The sequence below is a fragment of the Tasmannia lanceolata genome, unplaced genomic scaffold, assembly GCF_043159265.1.
Source record: "Tasmannia lanceolata isolate RefF3 unplaced genomic scaffold, GAP_Taslan_0.1 ptg000008l, whole genome shotgun sequence".
In the NCBI taxonomy this organism is placed as follows: domain Eukaryota; kingdom Viridiplantae; phylum Streptophyta; class Magnoliopsida; order Canellales; family Winteraceae; genus Tasmannia; species Tasmannia lanceolata.
In genome coordinates this window covers 45322695-45327286 of record NW_027518685.1, presented here as the reverse complement: position 1 = coordinate 45327286, position 4592 = coordinate 45322695, and the positions used below count along the sequence as shown (strand labels likewise).

The 4592-nt window shown below is 39.0% G+C and overlaps 1 pseudogene; it reads right to left on the bottom strand.

The window, feature by feature from the left end:
- Positions 1-2905: 2905 nt before the first annotated feature.
- LOC143882991 (putative mitochondrial protein AtMg00860 pseudogene) lies at positions 2906-4196 on the bottom strand (annotated as a pseudogene).
- Between the last annotated feature and the right edge of the window lie 396 nt (positions 4197-4592).

Sequence of the window (4592 nt, the reverse complement as noted above, 5' to 3'; positions counted from 1 at the left end):
AAATTAGTAAAAGTTTTCAAAAGGTAAAAATTTTATAAACATCCTATTCACCCCGCCTCTAGGTTGCCAAACCAAGTCTCCACTTGGATTTCAGATCGTTCATACCATAAACCTAGAGAAGGAGTTCATTTGAGATATTTGAATATCCTCTTAACGGCACTCAAATGAGACTCTTTAAGAGCCGATTGAAACGTAGCACAAATACACACGCTAAACATTATATCCGGCCGACTAGCAGTCAAATATAATAGACTACCTATCATTCCTCTAAACTTCTTCTCATCAACCGGTTTGCCAATTTCATCCTTTTCTAATTTGGTGGAAGTGTTCATAGGAGTTGGCTTGATTTGTGAGCTATCCATGCCAAATTTCTTAAGGAGTTCCCTAGTATACTTCTCTTGGTTGATGAAAATTCTATTTTTACATTGTTTGATTTTAAGTCCTAGGAAATAGGTAAGCTCTCCCATCATACTCATCTCAAACTCTTTTTGCATGGTTTGTGCGAATTCTTCACACATCTTATCATTAGTAGCACCAAATATTGTATCATCTACATAGATTTGAACAATAAGCATATCTTTTCCTTTTCTTTTAATGAACAAGGTTTTGTCAACCGTGCCCATTTGAAAGCCTCTCTAATAGGAAGGAGTTAAGCCTCTCATACCAAGCTCGCTTTAGACCATACAAGGCTTTGTCCAACCTATATACGTGATTAGGATATTTGAAATCCTCAAAACCGGGAGGTTGTTCAACATAGACTTCCTCCATAATATACCCATTTAGGAATGCACTTTTCACATCCATTTGATACAACTTAAAGTTTTTATGGGATGCAAATGAAAGTAGCATCCTTATGGCTTCCAATCTAGCAACTGGAGCAAAGGTCTCATCATAATCGATACCTTCTTCTTGGTTGTAACCTTGGGCTACTAATCTAGCTTTATTCCTTTGAATATCTCCATGCTCATCGAGCTTGTTTCTAAACACCCATTTAGTCCCAATAACCGGGTGATCATTAGGTCTAGGAACTAACCTCCATACTTGGTTTCTCTCAAATTGGTTTAGTTCCTCTTGCATAGCAACCATCCAAAATTCATCATTTTCGGCTTCTTTTATGGACTTGGGTTCTATTTGAGAGATAAAGGCCATGTTGGCACAAACATTCCTAAGTGAGATCTTGTCTTGACTCCTTGTGAGGTTTCACCTATGATTTGAGTAGAGGGGTGACTAGACATGATTCTACTATGTTTGGAAAGACCTTCTACTTCAAGCTCTTCTATAGGTTGATCTTCTAAATCGAGATTTTCTAAGGGTTGAACAATGGACTCTACTTGACTAGGAGGCTCTAGAAGATTTGCATCATCATCTTCTTCATTAATGACTTTAGGAGGTTCACATGACTCATCAAATTTGACATGCACGGATTCTTCAACAATTTGTGTTCTTTTGTTATAGACTCTATAAGCTTTACTATGGGTTGAATAGCCTAAGAAGATACCTTCATCGAATTTTGAATCAAACTTGTTCAAGGTGTCTTTCATGTTTAATATAAAACATTTACAACCAAAAACTTTGAAATAGCTAACTTTGGGGGGTGTTCTACTCCACAGTTCATAAGGTGTTTTGTTAAGGTGAGGTCTAATGAGCACTCTATTTAAAATATAGCAAGCCGTGTGAACGGCTTCGGCCCAAAAGTTTCTTGGAACATTGTGCTCATTTAACATGGTTCTAGTCATTTCAATAAGTGATCTATTTTTCCTTTCAACTACCCCATTTTGTTGGGGAGTTCCTGGAGCCGAGAAATTGTGCTTGATTCCATTTTCATTACAAAAGGTATCAAACTCAATGTTCTCAAACTCGGTTCCATGATCACTTATAATTTCATTTATGAAAACCTCTTGTTCATTTTGAATTCTCTTGCACAAGTTGACAAATTTCTTGAGGGTTTCATCTTTACTAGTTAAAAACAACACCCAAGTAAACATAGAGGAGTCATCAACAATTACATATACATATTTACTTCCTTCTCTACTACGATTCTTCATGAAACCAAATAGGTCCATGTGAAGGAGTTGTAGTGGACAAGAGGTAGATAATACACTTATGGGTTTAAAAGAGTCTTTAGCATGTTTTCTATGAATGCAAGCACTACAAATTTTATCTCTAATGTATTTGAGTTTAGGTAACTCTCTCACAAGATTCTTAGAAGACAATCTTGAAATCAAATCCATATGAGCATGACCAAGTCTCTTATGCCATAACCAAGGGTTATCATCCATGGCGGAGAGACATTAGATGTTTTGATTTTCAAGGTCTTCTAATGCTAATGAATACATATTTCCATCTCTATATGCAACAAATTCAACTTCATTATTCTTAGCATTCAAAATCTTACATCTATCTTTTTCAAAAAGAACTTTGTGACCAAGATCACATAGTTGACTAATGCTTATCAAATTAAACAAAAGACCATCAACAAGCAAAACATGTTCAACTTTAATATCTTTAATTTTGATGGTACCTTCACCGATGATTTTGCTTCTTGTATCATCCCCAAATGTGACATTTCCTTGATGGCTCATGGTGACGAAGGCGAACTTGGTTACGTCTCCCGTCATGTGCCTTGAGCAACCGCTATCCAAGAACCACTTGTCGTTTGAGGGTTTTCCTTTCAAGCACACCTACAAGAATCAAAGCTCATGTTGAAGTTCTAGGTACCCACTTTTTCTTGGGTCCTTCAAGGTTAGCAACATCATAAAGCTCATCTTTTCTAAGGTATCTGAGAGGTTGATGGTCAGAGTATAACACAAATTCTTGAGGTAGAAGGTAGTGTCTCCAATGGCGTAATGCCTGGACTACTGCATAGAATTCTTTCTCGTATCTGGTATACTTTTGTCTAGCCTCATTAAGTTTTTTCGCTAAAATAGGCAACTGGGTGCCCTTCTTGACTAAGAACACCACCAAGTCCAACTCCAGATGCATCACATGCAACCTCAAATACCTTAGAAAAATCAGGTAAAGGCAATACGGGAGCCTCAGTCATGAGTCTCCTGATTTCGTGAAATGCCTTCGTGGCACTTTTGGTCCACTTGAACTCCCCTTTTTTTATACAATCCGTCACGGGAGCCATGATGGAACTGAACCCTCTAATGAACCTTCGATAGAATGTTGCCAATCCATGGAAGCTTCGAACCTCATGAATATTAGTGGGTTCTGGCCACTCAATGATTGCTCTAACCTTCTTAGTATCAACTTCTACACCCTCAACTGAGACAACAAACCCAAGAAATATAACCTGATTGCTGAAAAACGTGCATTTCTTGAGGTTCGCGTACAATTTCTCTTTCTTGAGTGTCTCAAACCCTTGGCGAAGGTGTGACAAGTGGGCAATTTTGGTTTTGCTATAAACTAAGACATCATCAAAGTAAACAACCAAAAACTTGCCAATAAATGGTCGAAGCACCTGTGTCATTATTCTTATGAATGTGCTTGGTGCATTTGTTCAGCCAAAAGGCATAACCAACCATTCATATAAGCCATCCTTTGTCTTAAAGGTGGTCTTCCACTCATCACCAATTCGAACTCTAATTTGGTGAAACCCGCTTTTTAGATCTATCTTTGAAAAGATGGCCGAGCCAGCCATCATGTCAAGCAATCATCAAGCCTGGAAATTGGAAATCGATACATGACAGTGATCTTGTTAATAGCTCAACTATCGATGCACATGCGCCAACTTCCATCCTTCTTTGGCTAAGTAATGCGGATACTGCACATGGACTCAGGCTTTCTCGAATCAAGCCTTTGCTCAAGAGTTCATATACTTGCCTCTTTAACTCGGCATGTTCTTTGCGGTTCATGCAATAATGGGGCAAGTTCGGTAAAGAGGATCAGGAAACTAGATCGATGACATGCTGAATGTCTCGCATAGGGGGTAGTTCATCTAGTAGTTCCTCAGGAAATAACTCCTTATATTCTTTCATTTACGGTTTCACCGTAGGGGGAATATCCATAACAGCCTCATTCTGGAGAACAGAATCCTCTTTTGCCACGAGAGCGTAAATCATTTCAGACTCTCCACACTCCCTTTCAAAAGCCTTTTGACTAAGAATACTCAACGGTTTCTTGGACTTGCTAATGGGAGCAACATCCTTCTTCTCAATCACTTTGAACGGCTGCGGCGGGCATGGTTGTAACATAATTTTCTTGCCCTTGTGTTCAAATTAATACGTGTTGGATTTCCCGTAATGCACGACATCTCTGTCATACAACCACGGTCGTCCAAGTAAAACATGAGCAACATTCATTTCAACCACATCACACCAGATGGTGTCAGTGTATGATAAGAATTGAAGGGGCACACGACAGCTTTGGGTAACCGGAATGGTTGACTGGTCGACCCAAGCAGCCTTGTCGGGATTTGGATGTGGCTCAGGATTGAGTCCCATGCGACTAACGCCGCTGGGAGAAACTACATTCATACAACTCCCACCATCAATGATAACGCGGCAGTTCTTGCCATGATGTTTAGTGAAAGTGTAAAAAATATTGTTTCTTCTCCAGTCCTCATCCACTTTTGGTTGCGCGATCATACA